Here is a 27,409-nt window from a genome sequence, read left to right as displayed (position 1 = left end):
ATTTCTGAATTTTGGACTGTTTTATTGAACAGTTTATAGACCAGGGCGGTTAAAATACCCACATTGAAGCAATTCATCTATGTAAGCAATATTGCAGTTTCACATTTGTGCATATAAAAGTAAGTGTGCGATGCAAACAAATGTCAAATAGCAATATTGCTTTCTTAGATGAATTGCTTTGATGTAGCCATTTTGACCCCCCAGATATCTACTTACACATTTACTTTTAAGTTGAAAATAAATAAAAATAAAACATTAATTTATTTCTTCTTATACAGTCTTAATAGGTACCTAAGATAAATTACTATCTACCAAACCTACAGTTTTAAGCAATAAGGCCGCCCAAATTGTACTGTATTCATGTGTTATGTCTGATTGTTGAAATTCTAGTTCTGTGCAATAAAGTATATTTGATTTGATTTTGATTTGATTTTATACCAATTTCACACATCGGGACTGTGTACAGAAGCCAGGAACCCAAATGAGGTATACCTAGTATCTTGGTCTCGCTCACGCCTGACCACCTTTCAGCAGGTACCAATCTATACATACATTATGTATAGGTAGGTACCTACAAGAACTTAATAAGACATGTCAAAAGTTGCTGTTTTAGTGGATTCTGCCTCTGTGTATTATTGATTAGAACATTAGGCTTATGATCTGGAGGTCCGGATACTGTTCCTGATATTATCAAAATTACTTTGTGAGATTATACATTACAAATCAAATATTTTTAATGATCACAAACAGTTAGAACATACAAAAATTTATGCAACATACCTACTACAGTACAAATGGGAGGCCTGTTTAAGCAATTTCTTCCAGGCAACCACTACCAAGATCCAACCATTAATCTTTGTTTAGTTATGACATTGCGGACTAAGTCACTTATTTGTCCGAAAAAGTAAGAGTAAGCTTTGCTTCAGAAATTATATAGTTGGTCCGGGCTACCACCAAAACGATTACCTCCTGTTATTTGAGGGTAGAGGGTAGAGACGATCCAGCAGTGGAACATCTATAGGCTATTTATGTTTTATTGAACATTATATTCTTTTCTTGTAGGTAATATGAACATTGCCCACTTGCCTGCAGAAAATTTGCGGTCAAGGTATTTATGCATTGACCATTTCAATATCAAGTATGTACGAAATGAGACTGGTCATAGAAAAAGACTCCAGAGAAGTGCAGTTCCAGAACCATATCAGACTCAAGACCTTCAAAATCGCTCAAGCACTTCCTCACCAGGTAAGCACAATTAATTTGTCAAGTTATTACCTACAATTGGGTAGGTAGGTACTTACCTACCACCGAATTAATACAAATATAATCAAATTTTTATTGTAGTTTAGGTACCTACCTATTGCTTGAATATCTACATAATATTGGGTTTTAGTATAGTGATAGTGAGTTATTACGTGAATGATACCTACCGACCTTGAGTTTTTTGAAATGTTAGGTACCTAGCTAATTACAACTTACCTACTACTTAGATGTAGACAAGTTAATGTAGGTACTTACCTACCTACCTAGTTAAATGTTTAAAGTAGGGGATAGGTTGTTTGTATGAAGTGTCCGGGCTGTGATGATAGTTAGGTTCGATAGGTGCCTATAGACGTCTCGATTCCGAACCTTTTTCAGTAACTAAACTATAATAAAGCCGTATTAACATAAATTGTAGGGTTTAAAATAATTAAAGACGTAAAATATTATGAAAACAGAAATTTACGACTTTATTGTACCTATACCAAGATACCTACCTACTATCTATGTATAATACCTACTTAATACCCTAATAGGTAAGTTAGGTAGCTATAGGTAGAAAAAGTAGCTTTTCGCTTTCAACTTTACGCAGACGGCGATTGTCGTAGATGCGTAGGTAATGTAACGTACCATAACGTAACCATTTGTTTAAGTCTGAAGAGGTAACAAACATACAGGGTGTTAGTGACATCGTAACGAAAACTTTGAGGGATGATTCAGACCATGATTCTGAGTTGATATCAAGTGGAATTTTCCGTCGCAAAAGTATGGATAGGAAAATAATTAAAAAAAAACACAAAAAAATCATGAATTTTTTGACAGGAAATTCCACTTGATATCAACTCAGAATCATGGTCTGAATCATCCCCCTCAATATTCGTTACGGTGTCACTAACACCCATACCTACTTGTATGGCTACCGTATGTACTTGTACGGGGTGTAAGTGACATCGTAACGAATACTGAGAGGGATGATTCACCTGATTATTCTGAGTTAATAGCAAGTGGAATTTTCCGTCGCAAAAGTAAAGAATGGAAAATAATTTTAAAAAACTAAAAAAATACATGATTTTTGCGACGGAAAAATCCACTTGATATCGACTCAGAATCATGGTCTGACTCATCCCTCAAAGTTTTCGTTACGAAGTCACTAACACCCTGTATAGGCAGATTTACCTACATACCTACTACGCATCGCATCGCATCGGACCTATCATTTGCGTTAGCGCGACTCAGCCAGTAGGTAGGTACCTGCCTACCTACAATCGTAATAACACGTGACCTCGCGCAACGCAACAAGCCAGAATGGATCTTATCTTTATATGCGTTAGCGCGACTCAGCCAGTAGGTAGGTACCTGCCTACCTACAATCGTAATAACACGTGACCTCGCGCAACGCAACAAGCCAGAATGGATCTTATCTTTATAATGACATAAAGTCTATAGTTGCTCGACACACGTAATTGAGACGTAGTTGTTTACAATCTTGTACAAAACAGTGCACCGCGCTTACAGGGCTTATAGGTATATATTATAGCGGTTAGTAAACTACCCACGCGATGCGTCGAGAATACTCGAGATCGCGGGCTCGGGCATCGGGATCGGGCAGTGTTATAATAAATAGTTCATTGGTGGGCGACCCACGATTTCGTCATACATTTTATAGGTAGGTAGGTAGGTTACATTGGTACACACGATGACCTGACGCATTGTGTGTGGCAGATGAATCGAGTTAATGTAGGTAATAAAGCCTTATCATTCCACTTACTTAAGTAGGTAGATACCTACTATGTTTGTGGCTCTTTAACGCAAAACCTATACCGCAGCGTAGCCAGACGAGATAAAAAACGTAAACAAACGGACCATTACTGAGTTACATTGCGATAACCAGGGATTATCATCTCTGTCCTTATCACTCGTACGCGCAGTTATGGCGTCAGTTAATCAACGACAGCTGCTCTGTCGTTGTGTTTCGTGGTAGGTACAGGAAAGCAGTCGGTACCGCAGCTGTCAACATTTGGACCGCCATTTTATGAACAAGTTCATTTCTGTTTGGATTGCGTTCGAAGTGATACATATTTTTTCGTCCCCGTGTTTACCTACTTAGATTTTTGTTCTTATTATTCCGTTTCAGTTACTTTTATTTTTGATTTTTGCTAGTATTGTGAGTAGTTGTTGATTTAAACACAGTATTGACAACATGATTGATAATACGATAGATAGTTTTATCATAAACACAGCTGACTCGGACTCTTCCGACGAATCATCTTTGTCTAGTACAGACGACAGCGATTAAAATTCGAACTCTATGATAATTTATTCAAATATAAATGTTTTGAACCTCTGAAACTTTGTTTACATTCTATATCTCGTCTGGTTGCCTTTAACACGTCAGTAATCTAATCATTATTTTTATTTTAAGTTATATCTGTCATTATTATTTTTTTATTCTATCTGTCATTATAATAATATTATAAAACAAAGCTCCCAAGTCCCACGCCATTCGCTCGTCTGTTTGTTGGCGGCTAACTCAAAAGAAAAAAAAATAATGACAGATATAACTTAAAATAAAGTTAGATGTGTTTACAGGAATAAGCACCAATGTCATGACTTATAAGAAGTGTTATATATTTTTTTCTTTGAGCTTCTATATTTGCAACTTTTTACCACGCACTTCGCATGTTGCCAGTTCGGCGCCTAATCGCGCACCGCGGAGAAATACTGTCACTCACGTCGCTATATTAACAGTAACTTTGCGTCCCACTTTTTGAGCGCTGATGTTCAATCTATGTCCGAAAAAAATCAAGACTAGTGGGAGCTTTCATCGAAAAAGCTGCCTAATGGTTTTGAGATATAACAAAACAATGTATTGTGGAATTTTATAAGTACCTACCTATGTCTATCTTTTAGGAATCACTTATCATACACATTTTATTTAATATTTATAAAATGGCTACGTTAATACGTTAGTTACCTACCTACTTTAATGAATGTTATAATTGCCCTTTTCTTCCTTTATGTTAGGTATGTTACCTCCAACAACTTTGCTTTACATTCACCTTTTGGGGCCTTTGGCGACTCATTCATAACCCTGACACTAGGGTTGATTAGGCTGGTATTCCACCCACGACAAGAAAATAAGATTCACGACATTATTTAATACATACTATTTTTCTTTTTAGGTTCATCAGGTACTTTTAAAGTACTGACACCGAAAAAGGTGTACAAAAATAAACGGCTTCGCGACTGCGAACTTGAAGAGCTCGTGGAGCCGCCAGCAGTAGCATACCAGTGTAACACGCCGAAGAGAAGACGGTTGTCAATTACTGAAGACACGCCAAAATGCAAAGTATTAAAAAAGAAATTAGTATTGTATCTAACAAAAACAAAATGTAATACCTTTTGAATTAAAGAAGTAGTTTAATTGAATATTTATTGTATTTTCATTCTAGTCATTAAAAAAAATCCAACTTCATTAAATTTGTTAATTTTAATAATCAAGTAGGTATCTTAATTATCATAAACTAATACTATTTGTATATAAATTGTAATGAACAATTAATTATTTATAGTTACTTTAAATGATACCTATCTATGTAATGGAAAGGGGATAGTAAAATAAAAAAGACACATTTCTATTGTTTAGTTATTTATTCAAAACCATACAAAAACTCAGTTGAATCAGTGGCTGGATCAGTGTTTTTCCCAGGAAAACCTAGGTAACTATTTGGTACTCAACTAAAACTCATTTAAACAGGCACATTATTGCCAGATTCACATTCGGCTGTTTGCACATCCTTTCCTTTACTACTTGAGCCACATTATCTTTCCACTTATTTTATATTATCTTGACTCAACCAGGGTACTCGCTACATTATGTTACCTACAAATGAAAATATAATAGTTATTAAAAGAGCACATTAATTTTGATCGGCAATGATATTCAGAACAAAACATTTCTACCACCCATCAGGTATTATAGGCATTAGTTTATCTATGTATCACAGATAATATAATAACATAACATAAGCAAGATCTTGCATCCCATTGAGGTAGTCAAAAGTAACATTCATCATAAGATGAACTAAGCACACGCACTTCACAAGCTTTCTGTTAGGCTAATGATAGGCCGTATCGCTACCTATAATGGTCGAGCCAACTGTGCTAGATGTGAACTGTTTAAAATAAATTAATGCAAGTCCTGTACCAGGGTTTGAACTGGTGTTCATCGTTTGAGATGCAAACAAGTGTACCATTATGACCTATTTTATATTAGAGTAATAGTGACTATATAATAATAGTAGGTATATTGCAATGTATATACACCTTGTGTGCCAAAACTCTGCTCTGTCCGCCCTGAGAAGGAGACTTAAGGAGAGTAAGTGTGAGTTAATACTCTCTTATACCAATGAGTAGATTGGTGGAATGGAGTAGTAATAGTAGGTTCTATTTTTTACATTTAGACACATGGATGACCTAGTACGCATGTAATCCGATGAGTTTGAAATTTATCTACTTTATTGAACATTTAGATATTCGGGCTCAAAGAAATGGGTTAATGGGATAATAATTTAAGCATACATACCTGGCATAGTGCGATTCTCATTTATGCAGAACAGAAGTCAAGATTAAGTTTTCACTATAATACCTACAACTCCAAAGAAAATATTTTTCTTTGAAAAGTAGTGTGGCTTTCATGAGGTAGACTTTTATCATATTCATCACTTGGTCATGGTCAGAAAATTGTTGATATGTGGTTCTAATAGCCTTTGCATGTCATTCTTCACAATGGTTATCATCGTCTTTAGAGATCTGAAATAAGTTACAGGCTTAAATTCACAACACGCTCACTGCCTAACTAGATTTATTAAACTTTTTTCAACAAACAGTATAATTATTATGATTTGTACCATAGATAGGTGACAGCTACACAAAAAAAGTATCTACTACATACATACTTATACTCACGCCTGTAATCCCGATTAGGCTGGGCAGAGCCACGAGTAAGCAGAGACCAATTTGGAAGCACTTTATACAAAGTCCTCAGGTGCTTAACCGGTGGTCCAATGTAATGATTCATCATGCTAGAAAAGACTTGTCTTTTATAAAGGTTCTCCTCAGTCGGTTTTACGAAACGCCCGGGATGATAAGGGACGATTGCGTTCTAAGTAGGACCTTAGCTATGTTTTTAATTATCTTCCAGTTTTAGTAACTAACTAGCTTTTGCCCGCGACTTCGTCCGCGTGGCGTGTTATATAAGAGAGAGATCTTTGTGTGTGTGGGAGTGCATACTTATGCAGTTTAGATTTTTTCATAAGTACAATTTTTTTCCCAATAACTCCCATTTTTCAAAATACAGCCAAAAATAAACTTTATATTTACTAAGGTATGCATGCATGCTAGATTGAATCAATTGATTGAATTGATTTTTTTTAATTGATTGTTCATTGAGTTTTCATTTTAATACACACTTCCTCTCTTCCCTTCAACGTTGCTGTGCCCTACAGGGTCCATGTTTTAGTTCCTATGCCTATGTAACACCCCATTGTACTACATGGAATGCAATAAATAATTTAATTGAATTGAATTGAAAACATCTATCTTACGCGGTTTCGATTTTTTCATACAAATGTTTTTTCCCGCTAACTACCGTTCCCGTGGGAATTTTGTAATATCCTGTTGCAACTAAGCTTTAAGTTTACTAAAGTACCTGCATGCCAAATTTCAAACGTCTAACTTGAGTGGTTTAGATTTTTCATACAAAAGGATTTTCCCGCTAATTCCCGTTCCCGTGAGAAATTTGGGAATTCCTTTCTTAGTGCACCTCTACGGTACCTATGGTACCTGCATGCCAAATTTCAAACGTCTAGCTTGAGTGGTTTAGATTTTTCATACAAAAGGATTTTCCCGCTAATTCCCGTTCCCGTGAGAATTTTGGGAATTCCTTTGTTAGTGCACCTCTACGGTACCTATGGTACCTGCATGCCAAATTTCAAACGTCTAGCTTGAGTGGTTTAGATTTTTCATACAAAAGGATTTTCCCGCTAATTCCCGTTCCCGTGGGAATTGAAATTCCTTTCTTAGTACACCTCTACGGTATCTAAGGTACCTGCATGACAAATTTCAAACATCTAACTTGAATGGTTTAGATTTTTCATACAAAAGGATTTTCCCGCTAATTCCCGTTCCCGTGAGAATTTTGGGAATTCCTTTCTTAGCGCACCTCTACGGTACCTATGGTACCTGCATGACAAATTTCAAACGTCTAACTTGAGTGGTTTAGATTTTTCATACAAAAGGATTTTCCCGCTAATTCCCGTTCCCGTGAGAATTTCGGGAATTCCTTTCTTAGTACACCTCTACGGTATCTAAGGTAGCTGCATGACAAATTTCAAACATCTAACTTGAATGGTTTAGGTTTTTCATACAAAAGGATTTTCCCGCTAATTCCCGTTCTCGTGGGAATTTCGGGAATTCCTTTCTTAATGCACCTTTACGGTACCTAAGGTACCTGCATGACAAATTTCAAACGTCTAACTTGAGTGGTTTAGATTTTTCATACAAAAGGATTTTCCCGCTAATTCCCGTTCTCGTGGGAATTTCGGGAATTCCTTTCTTAGTGCACCTCTACGGTACCTAAGGTATCTGCATGCCAAATTTCAAACGTCTAACTTGAGTGGTTTAGATTTTTCATACAAAAGGATTTTCCCGCATTCCCGTTCCCGTGAGAATTTCGGGAATTCCTTTCTTAGTGTACCTCTACGGTATCTAAGGTACCTGCGTGCCAAATTTCAAACGTCTAACTTGAGTGGTTTAGATTTTTCATACAAAAGGATTTTCCCGCTAATTCCCGTTCCCGTAGGAATTTCGGAAATTCCTTTCTTAGTGCACCTCTACGGTATCTAAGGTACCTGCATGCCAAATTTCAAACGTCTAACTTGAGTGGTTTAGATTTTTCATACAAAAGGATTTTCCCGCTAATTCCCGTTCCCGTAGGAATTTCGGAAATTCCTTTCTTAGTGCACCTCTACGGTATCTAAGGTACCTGCATGCCAAATTTCAAACGTCTAACTTGAGTGGTTTAGATTTTTCATACAAAAGAATTTCCCTTCACTACTCTGCTCCTATTGATTGTAGCGTGATGAAAGGTATACTATAACCTGTCCAGGAGTGTGAAGAATAATTGTACCAAGTTTCATTAAAATCCGTCCAGTAGTTTTTGTTTCTATAAGGAACATACAGACAGACAGACAGACAGACAGACAAAAATTTTACTGATTGCATTTTTGGCATCAGTATCGACCACTTATCACCCCCTGATAGTTATTTTGAAAAAATATTTAATGTACAGAATTGACCTCTCTACAGATTTATTATAAGTATAGATTAGATACTTACAGGAGTTGGAGATATATTTTTGCCAATACAAAATGAAGACCACCAAACATCAGAAATAATCGTATGTCAACTAACAACTGTCACCTTGACAATGTCACAGATCATTGTCACAGATTATAATACTAACATGTCAACGTTGAGAAAAAAAAATCCGTTTGCGCCATCTATTATCTTAATTTTACTCTAACTCAAAGTAATATATTGTGCTTGCAATAACTTGCACTCAGTAAGCTGAAATTTCACTAGATGTCGCTCGATTTGTTCGATCCCATCAATAAATGACCACTAGATGCCGCTAAAAAAAGGGCGTTTTAGCGGCATCTAGTGGTCATTTATTAGAACTAAAAATAGCCCGAAGAATTGCCCGAGTTAGAACGGCACAGTTTCGTTGTATGACGTGAGGCATCTGTACGTTAGTATTATATGATCTGTGCTACTACCAATAATAATGACCTGTGATTTAGTCGGATTAACAATCCGTCCAAAAGATTCAGCCCACTTGCCAATACAGCACAGGTCATCATTCATGGCAGCAACAGCGGTAGCAACTTCGTCAACCATAAAATGAGAGTAAAGCTGCAGATCATCAGCATATAGATGGTAGTGAGATGATATGACCTTAGTGATTGAGTTTATGAAAATGGAAAAAAGTAAGGGAGATAGCACGCCACCTTGAGGAACTCCAGCAGATAGCTTACACCAGTCAGACATTATGCCATCGCTGCAAACGCACTGCCAGCGACCTCTCAAATAAGAATCAAACCATTCTATTACCAGAGGAGATATGTTAAGAGACTGGAGGATACCTAGAAGCACATCAAAGTCAACTGAGTTGAAGGCACTGCTAAAGTCAAGAAGGGTTAACAGAGTGAGCTGCCTCTGCTCCATAGCATGTCGGATGTCATCTGTAACTTTATACATAATATTGTGCATATATATATTGTATTGTATATATATATATATATATTGTGCATAATTAATTAAATTCTAATAATCTTTGTGTCAAATAGTTCAAAACGTACTCAGGACAGTCTAAATTCTTGTGATTAGTGTTATCCAGTCGAACAGACAAGTTAATATTCTAATAATAAACATATAAGAAAACTGTGACTACTCGCTGGTTTACTTTTTAAATGACTTACTAAAAGCTTTTAAACTATATCGTCGCATTGAAAAATCTAAACAGTGAAGTGTGGAAAGTGAAACATCAGTGATTAAACTAATAAAAAAATAAATAATTTGTCTCGGATATTAGTGACGCTAAAATTTAAAGTGGTTATCGAATTAACCGTCAGTTTACATACCCACAAATGAATCTCAAATACCTGGACAAAATAACAGATGATTTCGCCACTTCTTCCATCGACCGAGTAGCCTAGCGGTCGAATGCATGGACTTAAAATGCGGTCAACTGAAGTGACGCCAGATCGGATCCCAGTGAATCCTAAAATTGTTTTGCGAAATTTATTTTTATATTATAATTTTTTTTTTATTTTTTTTTTCTTTTTTATATATATATTTTGCGGATATAAATTGTATTTAGTTTTGTGACATTCGATGAGAATTTAAACACTACATTTAGTGACAGCAAGCTAAAAATAGGTGTTACAAAAAAAACCCCTCGCTATTACCGACATATCAAGTTAGCCGAAAGATGGAAGCAGATACCCTTTTATGTTGCACTAAATGTAACAAATACATCCACAATTACCGCTACTTAAAATGTAGTGATTGTGTTACGCAAGTACATATTCCTGAATGCAGCACGGTGTCAGATAAAATTTTCGACACTATGTCAAGAAGTAGGAGGAAAATATGGAAATGTAGTAGCTGTAGGAATCGGAATAGGATGGCCAATAATGATGAATGTACAGAAAATATAACATTGCGGAAAAAAATTAAAGTAAACGCACCAATAGAAAACTCATTTAGTGATTTACCTTTAGAAGATGATGACAATGATGAGATGGAGGAGTATATATCATTGCAGACTTTAAATAGAAGTTGCCCGGAAATTGGTCCTAACTACCAAGAAGAAGTTAACGATTTAAAGAAACGCATGGAAAAACTAGAGGAGGCTGTGAATATAGCTGATAATCGGATAGAGACATTACTAAGGGAAAATAATGAGTTAAAAAGATTGATTCAATCTCATAAAATTAAAACAAAAATATGCAGCTCACCAACAAAACAACTTCGTACGCCTGTCACATGTAGACAAAGAAATTTAAATAGCGGACTAAATAGAACAAAATTAGAATTCCAGCTAGACACACCAAAGCAAATACTGACTGTGAAAAACTCAGATACACTAAATGAATATAATGGCCCTGCTCCAGATCACACTACAAAGGTTTCGTGTGTAGGAGAACACAACAATAAACAAACACAGCAAACATATGATAAAAAGCCAAAACTGTGTATCTTGAGTACAAATAGAGAAATTTTATCGCCCACTATTTCAACACAAACATGTGATTTCTCTTTCTGCCATTTTCTAAAGCCGGGAGCTAAAACTACCCACTTGATAGAAAACATAGAGAAGAAGCTCGAAGGATTTACTAAAAAGGATTATTGTGTCTTATTTATCGGAGAAGAGGAGTTCAAAGCTACAAACGACTACGTTGAACTTGTTGGCTGCTTGAGAGATACCTTACAAAAAATTGATTACACAAACGTCATAATATGTTCGCCGATCTTCAAATGCAGAATTTATGCAGATTTGATAAATGCAAGAATCGAAAATTTTAATAGCCTGCTTCATGAAAACAACAATAAATATGAATATGCTTATCTTTTCGACTCAAATCTAAACTTAAGTTATGACAGCACTATGTTCAGACGAAATGGTTCCTTAAATAAACAAGGTCTTAGGATTGTTTTTAGGGATCTGTTTCAATTGATAAATGATATTAATGATTATTATAACCAACAAACACGTTGCAATCATGACGCTAGTCCTTTTTTAGGTGTGACTCAGTGATTCCAATTACTCAATGCACACCTCACAAAAAACCATTAAATTCATTTTTATTATTTCATCAAAACATTCAGGGTCTTTGTAGCAAGTTGGATTTACTGGAACATGCCTTTGAAGAACTTAGCAGTGAGGGGAACCAAATTGATGTACTTTGTTTCAGTGAAACTTTTGTTAAATCAGGAGCTGAGAAAAATATAAAATTCAAAAATTACAAATTAGGGGCAGCTTATTGTCGTCAAAATTGTCGAGGAGGAACATGTATTCTGGTCAATAAAAACATAGAAATAGTTTTTGACCAGATATGAGCTAAGTTTACCATGAACTATGCTCTCTAAGGCTTTGGATAGGACGGGTAAAATGGAAATAGGACGGAATTGCGAAAGCGACAAAGGATTAGAGGTTTTAGGAAGTGGAATAAGAAGGGCTTTTTTCCACGCCGTAGGAAACGAGCACGAAGTCAAAGAATGCTCCAGCAGATGAGTGATGACAGGCAGCACTTCGTCTATAATCAGACGTATCATCTGCAAACATATTTTATCATCGCCCACGGCATTGGAAGTGATAGAAAGGAGGGTCTTCTTAACATCACTCAGTGCAACAGAACTGAAACTGAAGGGATCGCATTTAGGTTTAGGAGCATTACGTAGTTGCTGAAGCGTGGTCAGTCTAATATTGTCCTCCAAGTTAACCGGGGGACAGGAAAAATGGTTATTTAAGGCATTTAAGTCGACATTACCAGGGACAGACTCAGTAGGTTTTCCAACACCCAGCGATCGGAGGAACTTCCAAACCTGAGCAGGATTGGAGTCCTGAATAGTAGAGTGTATGTGACGTCTTTTAGCATCTCTACACATCCTGTTGCATCGATTCCGCAGCTTACGAAAAACATCATAGTTACGGTGATTAGGACATCTTTTGTACCTGAGTCTCGCCTTATCACGCTGAACCATAACATCACGTATCTCCTGAGTCAACCACGGTGCAGGCAGATGTTTAACTTTGACACGTTTAACAGGCGCATGGACATCATAGATCCCACATAAAATAGAATTAAAAATATTAACCTTCTCATCAATACTGGCACTGAGAAACACCGGAGACCAGTCTGTGCCCGCCGCATCCTGCCGCAGCGCCTCAGAGTCAACACCCTTAAAACTACGCAAGAAGAGATATTTGACCTTCGACTTAGGGAGACGAAGTTTATAAGAGAGAAAAACAAGATCATGATAGGAGAATGGGGCATCAAATTGTCCAAATGAAGCAACGTTAGAGATATCGGAGACTATCATAAGGTACAAAAGTGAGGCTGTGCACCCTGGAGCATGATGGGTAGGGGAAAGAGGTAGTATACTGAGACCAAGAGAGGTGATTATGCCTTTTAGCGCATCTGCCCGAGAGTCCTCTTTATGGAGGCATGTGTTGAAATCACCAAGAAGTAGAGTATGATCATAATCCGGACACATTCCGCTCAACAACAGTTCAAATGAGTGAAAATAATCAATTCTGCACGACGGGCTGTAAAACACTCCGAGGAGTATTTTTGTGTGGCGTACAATTACCTCCACAAAAAGATACTCAGCCGCCGCACTGTACTCATTTGGAGATTTACTAATAATTTTAAAAGGGATATCAGCACGACACCGCCGCACCCCTTACCAATTCTGTCATTTCTAATTAATTGATACGACGGAAGACTACAAATAGTAGAAGGGAGTGAGGGTTTAAGAAATGACTCAGAAACCATGACAGCATCAATATGTTGACCTGAGAAGGAAGAAAGAAGGTCAGCATAATGGCTTATGATGCTTTGCGCATTAATATGAACAATATTCAAATTCGATTCACAATTACAAAAGGCTGATGACAATTGTTCGCCCAAAGTAGGTCGATCATCAATGGAGTCGCTGCTATTTGCACTGCAATAATTATCATCAGTAGATGAACATGTAAAAAAGCTATCATTTAAGTTGCATGCTAATATATCCATAAACTATGTATAAATATAATTATAAAAGAAAATAATAAAACTAACAAAAATATTAATAATAATAAAAAAAAAATTCAAACAAAAATATATATAAAAATATTCTAACTCCTTCAGTTCAAAATTTATGTACTTATTACACCGTTTTTTTTTTTTGTTTGAATATGGCTGTTCTTGAGTTTGGAGTCAAAATGCTTGGCTTCTTGTCGGAGCTTCTGTAAGAATAAAAATAAATTTGGACGCTTGGGAATTTTCACATTTATCCGATGGTGCCACCCCTCGAGAGCGCTGGTAGTGCGGTGACGTTGCCCAGAGCAACTAAGAAGCGCAGGGTTCATTCTTGGATACCACTGTTTTGCAAAGTATTTCAAAAAAGTTTCAAACAATGGTAACAACGATTCATTTTCAATAATCTCTGTTAGTTTTTGGTAACCCTCTGGAATATTCTCTGCGGGTAAAAGTGGTAAAATAGCTATTTTTCTTATAATCTTTCTTGTTTCTTTTCTTTCAGTCAAATTTAATTCTTTCGCCTTCTTCCATATGGCTTTTTGATAGTGAAAATAACACCCGGTTATTTGCGCATCAGGGTACACGGTTTTTACCGCGTTCATTATACCTAATTCGTAGTCACATTTAAAGTTGGTAATATTTATTTTCAATACACTTTTCATTATGTTGAAAAGCCGACGTGTCTTGATTTTTATTTGGAAGTAACGCATACACTACAGGTACAATTTGTGTGCTTTTGGTATCAGAACATAAATCCACATGTAAGGTAAAAAGTTGGTAAAACGGCTTGGGTACACATTTAAAAGTGCCATCAGCAAATTATCGGCGGTTATGTTTACGTCGAGAGCGACGCAAAAATTTTTTAGAAGTATTTGTTGCGAAAACCAATATTTTGTCACTTTCTCCGTCATCTGCCACTAGAAAATCATCGCTCAAAGATTCCGGTATGGACACTTGAGCCAAATCTCGAAAAATCAAATGATCTGCATGTAAAAAAATTTTTCTCGCTCGGTACAAACAATCTTTTTTTCCATGAAAAGTCGGAATTGATGTTTTGGATGTGCTTGGTTCACAGGTCAGATTATCAAATTTATTTTCAAATATTCCTTTAATGGGTTCTAAATTGGTACATACCAATTCCTTGAGCGTACACATTTCTAAATATACAGCATTTTTATCATGATCTGCCTGACAAGTAAGTTGGGATTGCCTTATGATTTGGTCTTCAGTTTCATTTAAAGTAACAGATGCATTGCATTCCCTTTTGTTTGTACAACGCCACAAAACACTTTTATCTTGGTTAACTTTTTTAGTTTTATTATACCTATATCCGTTGTGCAACAGAGCGTCGTTACCTCTTTGATTTTTCACAAACACAAGTTCATTTTCCATCTTTTCGAATTATAAACAACAATAATTGAGACAATTCACCATTTTCCAATCGATCAAAAATAAAATTAAGGCACCCACATTTTCCATAACATAAATTACTTAGTATGTACCTACCCACATTTTAATCCTAATCAAGAAAGTAACTTTTTATTTTTTATTAAGGGCACTAATAATGAAAATTATTATAGGTCCCGGCAAACTTCTTGAGCATCGACCTTGACTGCGCACAACCGAATTTTAGATCTCTTTGGTGGTACGGTACGGGGCGCGGGGGCGGGTGAGTCCCGCATCGACCGGCTATTGGTAGATCAGTCGATACTTCCCCCGCGCACTCTTGTCTTCGTCCCTTTGACTCCCGAATACACTTGCGTGCAGTGAAACTGTCACGTTTTTGTTATTGCTCTTTTGTTAGTTTTTTTTGTTATTGCTCATATGTTTAAGTTTAAGAATTAGTTACTAGCACGAGGTCTATGTCTACAGATCCAAAACCTAGCACCAGCTCATCAACCCCATGGAAGGAATATTATACTTACCTGACGATTAGTTTTTTATTATATATAATATAAGTTTTAATAAACTATAATAATATACGTTTAGTTTTATTTACATAATTAAATAATATAATAATTGTTTTTTTTAATGAGTTAAGAAAATAATCAAAACTTCATTTTTTTTTGCACGGAAGTGTACGTGCGCGAACTTTCCCCCACTACGACACTCGATGCTCAAGAAGTTTGCCGGGAGTTATACTGCGGTAGTTAGAACTAATTACTTATTCAATATAATGATTTCCTGGTGCATATACTTTATCACCTACAATTAGTGGAAAGAGCACCGCAGAAAAACAACTGAAAAACAACACACGTAAAAAAACTTAAAATCAAAAATGTCATTTCATGACAGGCCAGGGACCAGCCAGTCACTGCCCAACTAAAGATTTTGCGATATTCTGATAAAGAATACAATATTGATTTGCGTATGATATAACTAATTGTATATTTATCTATTACATTGGCTCAATTAATGTTGGTTTATTATTAAAATAATGGCATTGATCTCTTATGAATGAATTTTTATATACTTAAATACAGTACTTATTTCAATAAACATTCCCGAAATTTCAGAAGTAGCCCTAATAAGAAGTAGCCCTAGTGAGAAGAAGCCCAAGTGAGAAGTAGCCCTAATGAGAAGTAGCCAAAATGAGAAGTTGCCATAATGAGAAGTAGCCTAAATGAGAAGTAGTCCATTTGCGAGTCGGTTGCCATAATGAGAATTAGCCCTAATGCGCCTAAATCTAAAATATTTGTTAAGTTGTTTTAACAAAAGGTTATTCCGCCGTTTCACATACAGGAAATTATAAACGCATGATTGTTTCTCGTGTAAAATCGATAGAAAGTGTTAAAAAACAGAAGGGCCTTAAATATACCAGAAAAATAATAATAAAATTAGGATTGATTATTCAGCAAAAAAAAAAATGGTGATTGAATGAAAAATATTTACAATACTATATTTAATTATAATTTGATTCAAACTGTGCTAATAATTAATAATATAAATGTTATTTTAAAACAAGAATATTTGTGTTTTTAATATATTAGTAATACTAAATAATTAATAATATATCTCAGTTATCAAGGTGGCCAATGGGAATGTAATTTAATGTAGTGTCACTAGCCACCAGTGGTGGCCAAGAGTGGTGGCCAATGGGTATACCCTAAAAAGATTGTTCCCGTAGACCACCACTGGTGGCGGATGGGAAAATATTTAATGTCGTGTGTCACGGGCCACCAGTGGTGGTAAACAGGGTGGTGGCCAATGGGAATAAACCCTTAATTTATCCCAATGGGAACTAACAAACATAAACTCAATTTGCTAACGAGTCTCCGCGCATACATTCTCATAGGTAGGCACATGGTTCGCTGACGCAAAGTAGGTACGATCACCGCGCTTCTAATTGCCAACGGAAACAATGTGATTATTGTAAAAATTTACGAGTATCCGTTGAATATTGTATATACGAAGAATTGCAATTTGATTAACGTCGTGTGTGTGCGCGGTAGTTTCTAATCCCACCAAAAACATTATTGTTAACAAAGGCGGCCAAATTCCTGATGACTTTATCAAGCTAAAAAAAATATTGGAATCGAATCTAATGCCCACTCTAAGTGCATTTAACCATACACAAAACTTAAAATAGATAATTATGTTTATGATTGTGAATAAAGCTTAGTTAAAAATAGGTACATTTTTAAAATTATTAAAAGAAAGAATTAAAGAAGAAAGAAAAGTATCTAGACACGCGGTAGCGTATCAAGCCAAGTTCAAGAAATAGAACTGGCGAGCCGCACCGTGTGTAATATTACACTGTAACGAAGCATTTCGGACCAACGAGCGTTGTAGCGACATCTTGTGGTTTCGGACGTTTACAACGTAATTTTATGATAACACAGATGGCGCTGCAGGGTTATCGATGGGCCCGAACATTTTAATAATTTTCTTTTGTTCAAAATTATTATATTAAAATTATCTGCAACATTTATTTTTGATATATTATAATTATATTGTTTTGGATTAATTTGGATCAAACAAGTCGATCGTTTGTTGTCGTTGATTCGGCGAATTTATGGTTTGGTAGATTTTTTTAAGTTGGCAACATTGTTGGTTCGTGTGTCAGACTGACAGCTGGCTGAGCTGAGAGACAGGTTTTAGAAAGTGGGGACGTCGCGAGAGCGCCAGAGACTCCACTGCCGTAACTATAATGTGGGCAAATTAAAAGCCACGATTTATCGGCGACATCAAGAGCCGATGTTTCAATTTAAATAAACAACTTAACCGAGATGGTGAGTCCTCGCAATTCTTCGTGCATATTTTTGCACCAACTTTGTGATAACCTCGAGGTCCTTGTTTTCAGCAACATCACTGAAATCCCATCGCCTAAGGTCCAGTGGGTGGGTTTAGGTTTCATCCGAGCGATGCCCAACTATCCCGGATGAACCTGTAAGTTATTTTCTTTGTTTTACACTCGTGAGTTGCCTTGCCACGCTGTCAGCTGAACCACATGCTAATCATTGCCATTCCTTGTTGCAGATGGGGTCTTTAAAGTTTTGTTTAATTTTCTAACGTTTTAAAGTTCTATTGTAAGAATGAAGAAATTTCAATGGTCTTGACATGCTATTGTCTAAGAAGAAGTTTATGATTGGATCAGACTATTTCAACAATGTTTTGTGAATGAAGATTGCTACTGTTTTCTTCTGCGTTTGCAAGTTATTTCAAGCTTCTTTACGGCGGAGTTTGCCTTGGTTGTTGTTTGCACGTCGAAGCTTTCCTTTGTGCGGCGCGCATGTGGATGTGCCGCGCCTCTCCTTTTGTCAACACTCCGGATAAGGCCCGGTGAAGGTCTGCGAGATTGACCGGTGGACGTGCAGCCCGCCAGCTGCGTAACAGTTGGTCCGCTGCGCCGCCATCGTCCAGCACGCCCTGGCCTGAGCCGGCCTCAACTCATCACCTGTACGGTATTCCGGAACGCCTCAGGTAGGCCTGATAGTCGGAGGTCCTCGAGTAAGTGAGGTGCCTACAGGTGTACGGACAGTGGTTTCAAATATAGTGATATCCCATGGTTGTTACGGAGTGACAATTAACCTGACGGACCAAAGCGCGACCTGTCTCCCTCCATAGGGTTTTTACCTACCTATGGATAATTAAATTTGTATATTTAAAATTATACAGTGTACAAATTCAAAGGGAGTTTTCTTTGTCTCATGCTCACCGGTCTATAACATCTAGCTGTAGCTACTGCGTTGCTAGTGGTGTTTGCCCTTCAGGTAAACACCACTTTATAAATTTCTGAAACATATGTATTTTCATAACACCTTTTTTCATTTCACCTACCTTGCCTTATAAGGTAGTCAAAAATCTAGTGTTTCAACACGAACCATTTGGAGCCACTATTGACCCCCTCATAAATCAAAAACTATTTCACATAAACGTATGTATCAAATTTTGCTCATATATTGAGACTTGCGAGATACATAATATGTGTTTTAAATTTCATAAGCTTATCTCAAACTGTTATTTAGATATTAATATCCAAAAATCCTCATTTTTATCATTGACTGACCTATAGATCAAAACTCTAACCCAGTTCCAGATGACCTAGAGAGTTAAAATTTGGTATGCAGATAGGTAATTAGATGAATTCAAAGGAAAAAACAAAAAAAAAAACTGGCAACTTTTAAATAATTAGATTCTATTATGAACGCTTAACATAAATACCTAATTAGTGCCTGTACCTAACTATAGATGTAAGAATAAGTAAGTAATCAACACATCATAAATCTTCTTATAACATAAGATCATTTGTAGCCTAAGGTCTGTCGTATATGATATGTTATACTGTTACTTATAAATAAATTTCATAACTGACCATTGAACTTGGCACCCATTTAGATCTCACTTCTTTTGTCGTTGAAGTAAACAACCAAAGCATTTATCATAATATTGAACTTGGATCTCATTTCACATTTATGTTTTTGATTGGATTTATTTATTATTAGACAAATAGGTACCTACTTTTAATTTTGAACTTAGCAGGTTTTAATATAAAACTCGATTTTTCATGGTGTAGTGTTGCCGAGCGCTTAGACTAGGTTAGACTAGCTTAGTCATTTTTGAGAAGATTTGTGCAAGTCGTAGGTACCTGGGCCGCCACACGCTGGTTCGGATTTGAAAAACAGGAACTTACGATTTTTTTGCCAAAATTATACGATTGTGTTATACCAATCGATATAAAAAAATGATGGCAATGAAGAAGATATCGGCATCGCTAACAAAAACAGTGGGATGTGCATTATCACAGGTTAAATTTCTGTGAGTATTTAATATTCTGCCTTCGAAAATCACCAGATCCTTTTATTATTTAGACTTCATCCATCTTTCTGCTTGCTTCTATTTTGATTTTATCGTCCATTGAATAGACTTTTCTTATGTTTTACTTATTGTAGTCAAAAACGAATAAAACAGTCTTGTATAGGAGCAACAAATAATCTTAACTAATCTGCTTAGTATTAAAATTGCCTTAAGTATATCTAGGCAATCAATTTTTACTTTACAAGACTAAACTGATACTTCAGTAAATCAATTTAGTGTTAAGTGAACCTTCAAATAATCTGAGTAAAGTAAAAAAATACTTTTAGACTTAACAGTAGGCTGAGATAAGACTAAATAGTTTTGTGAATACTTAACTTGGTTTTGTGTATTCTAAATTATCTAAAGTAGGATTTGTTGAAAACTATATAGTATTAAAGAAGGAAATGAATTTATGAAGTACTAATAAGTCCTATTTGATGTGAATAAATCTCACATTAGCTATAGTTTAGACATATATGACTTAATCACAATTCTTGATTGCTACTTGGGATCGAAAACCCAGACGTATTTTTATACTCGACATGACGTTCCGATCAAAACCCTCATACATAATTTTTATCCCAGAGGCATTTTTGGGAAAACGAAAATTTTGTATGGCGGCCATCTTGATGTTTTTTATTCACTCACGGTAGAATTTGACCAAAATTTAAATAGGTTCTGTAAAAAAATAATCGTTCCAGGTGCGATCTACTTCAGCTACTTCCACAGCATAATGTCTTACGGTATTTTGCTGTGGGGTCGAGCCGCTGATGTAGAAACTATTTTCATCATTCAAAAAAGAGCAGTTCGCGCTATTTACAAGCTGCGTTGTCGAGACTCTTTGAGGGAGCTGTTTAAAGAAATAAATATACTGACGGTTGCAAGTCAATATATATATATGAAAACATTATGTATGTAGGTACGTAAAAATGTATCTCTCCTTCCGAGAAACTGTGAAAGGCATACTTACAATACAAGAAATAAACATAAAATTTATTTCTTGTATTTAAACCTTATATAATAAATACTTTCAACTAACAATACAAATACTTAGAATTGCAGCTGTATTTGTAACCGGTCAAAGATAACGGTCTTTCATTAACAAAGAAAGTGCATCACACACACACATACTAACAGGTCCAGAGAGGGATGAAGTGACTGCAACGATTTATCCCAGTGAGGTAAATAATATATGTATTAACTTGATTAACTTTTTTAGTATGACAGTTCCTCCATTAGGTACAGATTGCCACAATAGGCACTGTTAGCCACTGGAAGATATTGTCCGCCTCGAGATCGCAGTACATTGCTTACTTATTGCATAGAGAGGTCATTAGAGACACTTAGGGAGCACTCACTCTGAATTTATTTCTCTTTCATAATACAAAACAAATATACTTCTAAAAAATAATCAAATATTTCATAGGTAGATATATAATAATGGATGTAACATAAAAAAATTAACAAAAAATTGACATTTGTTGCAGTTGCCACAGCGAGCCCTGGTCTGCACAAACTGTTTGTCTCAAGCATGAGAAAATCTTCAAATAGAACAAGGCCATAGTAACATAGGTCAAGTGCCAACATATTATGCAACAATGACCTGGATAACTTCGGACATACTACAAATTCCAGTGGCCGTTGTTTTGTACCAGGGTGTCAAAATCCAGAATGTTTTATAGTTCCTGACTATTTAAAGGGAAGAATATTAAAAAGCCAAAAAATACTTGTTATGAAAAATTCAAGAATTTGTGTGGAGCATAAATCTGTATATAATTGGGAATTTCTGGACCAGTACTAATTTTCAAAAACATTCACTAATTTGAAATATATTGTTGATGAGACAAGGTGCGACCTGGAATAAAATTATAGTAGGATACTATGTAATTGTGTTTGTGGTCTCCGCGCTGTTGGTTGCTGTGCTCATGTGATGCCATTGTATGGTATTTAGGTTGGGCTCGGCACCAAGAAAGTATTGAAGCACCGGCACCTTTGTTGGATGGTATTTTAATAAGAGAGGATGTGGAAAAATAATAAATAATTAAATAAAGAGTATTATTGTTTTATTTTTACAAGTCAGAATCCCATATTATCATTAATATCGAACGAGAGGTGTAAGTAGTTCCAGCAATCACAATCATCTTGCATCTTAGATGTTGGTTAGATATACAAGAGCACCTGCTAGGTATCGTTGTTTGTCCTGACTGCAATATCTTGGACTGTAGCGGCGTCTAGCTACAGTTTTAAAAGCAGTTGGAAATTGATCTGTTTCCAATTAGTCACTGATTTAACTAATCACTAATTCCCCGTTGTACACACGTCCAATACGGGGCATCCAGCAGTCCAATGAGGCCGGGCACACTGTGTGGCCGACAGCCGTGTTAATACGTCGCCAAGTCCACGTTGCGTCGGGAGTCGTGGACACTGGTGATGACCAGGAAGCGCAGCATCCATTCCGTGGTAACTGCGATGTGTAGGCCGCCCATGACGTAGTTGCGCGTTGTCATCCTTTCAAGATTTTAGCGCAGAACTAGGTACTCCGCGAACTTCCAAGCATTGGTTTATTCTATTGATTAGTTTTTGCCTCGAAATAGAAAATGCTGTATTTATTGTTATTTTTGTACTAACAAAAACATCTGAAATGTCCCTGTCACATATGACAGCTGAATGACGCTAGGGTTATTTTTTTTTGTTATGACTGTCATTACTTGTATTTTATAATTTTGTACTAAAAAACCAGGCAAAAATATGGCAAAATAACAATTAAAACATTTATAGATAATAATGACGTATTTAAATTATAAGTGTACACAGTCCAGGCCTGGGCGCCATACATTCTTGAAACGTCTCCTTTGACCAAGATTTAAATAGGTTTTGTGAAGAAATTATCGTTCCAGGTGCGATAGTTGCGCCAGGCCGTAGGGTCTCTCCCTGATGCGGAGCAGTTTTCCAAGATCTGGAAGTTTTCCCATACTCACCGGGAGGTTTCGATCACACCCCCCATACATCATTTTCACCCCCCGACGCTCCTTCTGGGAGAACAACTATGTCAGTCAGTCAGTCAGACAGTCAGTCAATACATGGGTTTGTAGTTTTATATAATATAATAACTAGATGTCGCGTGGTTCGCTCGCAGCAAGCTGCTCGCGTGTCTTGTTTTCCCGCCATTTTTTTACCGCGATAGAATTTGACCAAGACTAAAATAGATCTCGTGAAATCAAAAAAGTTCTAGGTGCTATAGTTTTGCCAGGCCGTAGGGTGTCTCCCTGATGCGGAGCAGTTTTCCAAGATGACGTTCCGATAACACCCGAGACATTTTCTGTAAAAACAAAAATTTGTATGGCGGCCATCTTGTTTTTCGGCCATTTTGATTTTTTTTACCGGCGATAAAATTTGACCAATTGAAATTGATTTTATTAGGTTTGGTGAAAATAGAATCGTTCCAGGTGCGATAGTTTTCCCAGGCCGTAGGGTGCCGTCCTGATGCGGAGCAGTTTTTGAACATCCGGAAGCATTTTTATACTCTACATAACGATCCGATCAAATCCCTCATACATTTTTTTAACCCTGAGGAATTTTCTAGAAAAACAAAACTTTGTATGGCGGCCATCTTGTTTTTCCGCAATTTTGATTTTTTTTCGCCGGCGATTGGATTTGACCAAGATTTAAATATGTTGTACGAAAAAAAAATTGCTCTAAGTTTTATGGTTTTGCCAGGCCATAGGGTGCCGCCCTGATGCGGAGCAGTTTTCGAAGATCGAGAAATATTTTCATACTCAACCAGTCGTTCCGATTACAACCCCATACACAGATTTTACCCCCGAGATAATTTCTGAAAAAACAAAATTTTGTATGGCGGCCATCTTGTTTTTCCGCCATTTTGTTTTTTTTTTCACCCACGATAAAATTTGACCAAGATTTAAATAGGTTTTGTGAAACAAGAAACGTTTCAGGTGCGATAGTTGCGCCAGGCCGTAAGGTGTCTCCCTGATGCGGAGCAGTTTTCCAAGATGACGTTCCGATCACACCCCAATACATCATTTTTACCTCTGAGACATTTTCTGGAAAAACAAAAATATGTATGGCGGCCATCTTGTTTTTCGGCCATTTTGTTTTTTTTTTTCACTGGCGATAAAATTTGATCAAGACTTTAATAGGCTTCGTAAAAACAAAAAAGTTCCAGGTGCGATAGTTTCGCCAGGCTGTAGGGTGTCTCCCTGATGCGGAGCAGCTTTCGAAGATCGAAAAGTATTTCCATACTCAACATGATGTTTAGATCACATTCCTCATACATCATTTTTACCCCCGAGGCATTTTCGGGAAAAACGAAAATTTTGTATGGCGGCCATCTTGTTTTTCCGCCATTTTGGTTTTTTTTCAGCGGGGATTGGATTTGACCAAGATTTAAATATGTTTCGCGAAAGAAAAATTGCTCCAGGTTTTATAGTTTTGCCAGGCCGTAGGGTGTCTCCCTGATGCGGAGCAGTTTTTCAAGATCGAGAAGTATTTCCATACTCAACAATACGTTCCGATTACACCCCCATACACAGTTTTTACCCACGAGACATTTTCCGGAAAAATAAAATTTTGTATGGCGGCCATCTTGTTTTTTCGCCATTTTGATTTTTTTTCACCCACAATAGAATTTGACCAAGATTTAAGTAGGTTTTGTGAAAAAAGAATCGTTCCAGGTGCGATAGTTGCGCCAGGCCGTAGGGTCTCTCCCTGATGCGGAGCAGTTTTCCAAGATCTGGAAGTTTTCCCATACTCACTGGAAGATCTTGATCACACCCCCCATACACCATTTTTACCCCCCGACGCTCCTTCTGGGAGAACAACCCTGTCAGTGAGTCAGTGAGTGAGTCAGTCAGTCAGTCAGTCAGTCAGTACATGGGTTTGTAGCTATATATAGTATAACTAGATGTCGCGTGGTTCGCTCGCAGCAAGCTGCTCGCGTGTCTTGTTTTCCCGCCATTTTTTTACCGCGATAGAATTTGACCAAGACTTGAATTGGTCTCGTGAAATCAAAAAAGTTCTAGGTGCTATGGTTTTGCCAGGCCGTAGGGTGACCCCTGATGCGGAGCAGTTTTCCAAGATGACGTTCCGATCACACCCCAATACATCATTTTTACCTCTGAGACATTTTCTGGAAAAACAAAAATTTGTATGGCGGCCATCTTGTTTTTCGGCCATTTTGTTTTTTTTCACTGGCGATAAAATTTGACCAAGACTTTAATAGGCTTCGTGAAAACAAAAAAGTTCCAGGTGCGATAGTTTCGCCAGGCTGTAGGGTGTCTCCCTGATCCGGAGCAGCTTTCGAAGATCGAAAAGTATTTCCATACTCAACATGATGTTTCGATCATATTCCTCATACATCATTTTTACCCCCGAGGCATTTTCGGGAAAAACGAAAATTTCGTATGGTGGCCATCTTGTTTTTCCGCCATTTTGGTTTTTTTTCACCGGGGATTGAATTTGACCAAGATTTAAATAGGTTTCGTGAAAAAAATATTGCTCTAGGTTTTATAGTTTTGCCAGGCCGTAGGGTGTCTCCCTGATGCGGAGCAGTTTTTCAAGATCCAGCAGTACTGAAATACTCAACATGACGATCCGATCACATCCCTATACATCATTTTTACCCTCGAGGCATTTTCAGGAAAAACGAAAATTTTGTATGGCGGCCATCTTGTTTTTCCGCCATTATGGTTTTTTTTCACCAGGGATTGGATTTGACCAAGATTTAAATATGTTTCGCGAAAGAAAAATTGCTCCAGGTTTTATAGTTTTTCCAGGCCGTAGGGTGTCTCCCTGATGCGGAGCAGATTTTGAAGATAGAGAAGTGTTTTCATACTCCACAAGACGTTTTGATTACATCTCCATACACAGTTTTTACTCCCGATGCATTTTCTGAAAAAACAAAATTTTGTATGGCGGCCATCTTGTTTTTCCGCCATTTTGATTTTTTTTCACCGGCCATAGGATTTGACTAAGAATTAAATAGGTTTTGTGAAAAAAGAATCGATCCAGGTGCGATAGTTTTGCCAGGCCGTAGGGTGTCTCCCTGATGCGGAGCAGTTTTCCAAGATCTGGAAGTTTTCCCATACTCATCGGAAGATCTTGATCACATCCCCCATACACCATTTTTACCCCCCGACACTCCTTCTGGGAGAACAACTCTGTCAGTGAGTGAGTCAGTCAGTCAATACATGGGTTTGTAGCTATATATAATATAATAACTAGATTTCGCGTGGTTCGCTCGCAGCAAGCTGCTCGCGTGTCCTGTATTCCGCCATCTTGTTTTTCCGCCATTTTTTAGCGCGATAGCATTTGACCAAGAATTAAATAGGTGTCGTGAAATCAAAAAAGTTCTAGGTGCTATAGTTTTGCCAGGCCGTGGGGTGTCTCCCTGATGCGGAGCAGTTTTCCAAGATGACGTTCCGATCACACCCCTATACATATTTTTTGACCTTGAGGAATTTTCTAGAAAAACAAAATTATGTATGGCGGCCATCTTGTTTTTCCGCCATTTTGTTTTTTTTTCACCCACAATACAATTTGACCAAGATTTAAATAGGTTTCGTGAAAACAAAAAAGTTCCAGGTGCGATAGTTGCGCCAGGCCGTAGGGTGTCTCCCTGATGCGGAGCAGATTTCAAAGATCGAGAAGTATTTCTATACCCAACATGACATTCCGATTACATCCCCATACATTGTTATTACCTCTAAGACATTTTTATGGAAAAACAAAATTTTGTATGGCGGCCATCTTGTTTTTCCGCCATTTTGATTTTTTTTCAACTTCGGTAAAATCTGACCAAGAATTAAATAGGTTTTGTGAAAAAAGAATCGTTTTAGGTGCGATAGTTTTGCCAGGCCGTGGGGTGTCTCCCTGATGAGGAGCAGTTTTTGAAGGTTGAGCAGTATTTAAATTCTTATCATGACGATCCGATCACATTCCTATACATCATTTTTACCCCCGAGGCATTTTCAGGAAAAACGAAAAATTTGTATGGCGGCCATCTTGAATTTCCGCCATTTTGTTTTTTTTTCAACGGCAATAAAATTTGACCAAGATTTTAATAGGATTGGTGGAAAAAATAATGTTCTAGGTGCGATAGTTTGGCCAGGCCGTAGGGTGTCTCCCTGATGCGGAGCAGTTTCTGAAGATCAAGAAGCATTTGCATACTCAACATGACCTTCCGATTACGTCCCTGTGATATCCAAAAAACAGGGAGTAACAATTAAAACACCCGTTCGGTACTTGGCAATTTATTTACTGACTCTGTCTGACAAAACTTACAACTACCTACATAACACTGTAGGTAGATATACAACATTCCTCCACAATAACTTAAAAATAAGCATAAACCAAAAGAACTTGTAAACGATTAGAAGTTAAAAAAACAATCTGTGGCTTGATGTAACAATCTAGCACACTTACTACGTACTATATTTCCCTCCACAATAATGATAATAACAAGG

At 36.9% G+C, this 27,409-nt stretch overlaps 2 long non-coding RNA genes across 2 annotated transcripts; one reads left to right on the top strand and one right to left on the bottom strand.

Annotated features, from left to right (window-relative positions):
* The first annotated feature begins 436 nt into the window (after positions 1–436).
* On the top strand, positions 437–4,689 carry LOC126381369 (uncharacterized). Its single transcript, XR_007568777.1, has 2 exons — positions 437–1,245; positions 4,443–4,689. It is a non-coding gene; the product is annotated as an uncharacterized LOC126381369 (long non-coding RNA).
* A 268-nt stretch (positions 4,690–4,957) lies between these two features.
* Positions 4,958–8,816, bottom strand: LOC126381368 (uncharacterized). The gene is made up of 3 exons (XR_007568776.1): positions 8,659–8,816; positions 5,846–6,072; positions 4,958–5,143 (listed from the first exon to the last, which is right to left on the bottom strand). It is a non-coding gene; the product is annotated as an uncharacterized LOC126381368 (long non-coding RNA).
* Positions 8,817–27,409: the final 18,593 nt, after the last annotated feature.

Source organism: Pectinophora gossypiella, unplaced genomic scaffold (assembly GCF_024362695.1).
Source record: "Pectinophora gossypiella unplaced genomic scaffold, ilPecGoss1.1 Pgos_47, whole genome shotgun sequence".
Classification (NCBI taxonomy): Eukaryota; Metazoa; Arthropoda; class Insecta; order Lepidoptera; family Gelechiidae; genus Pectinophora; species Pectinophora gossypiella.
This window is presented reverse-complemented; position numbering and strand designations above follow the sequence as displayed.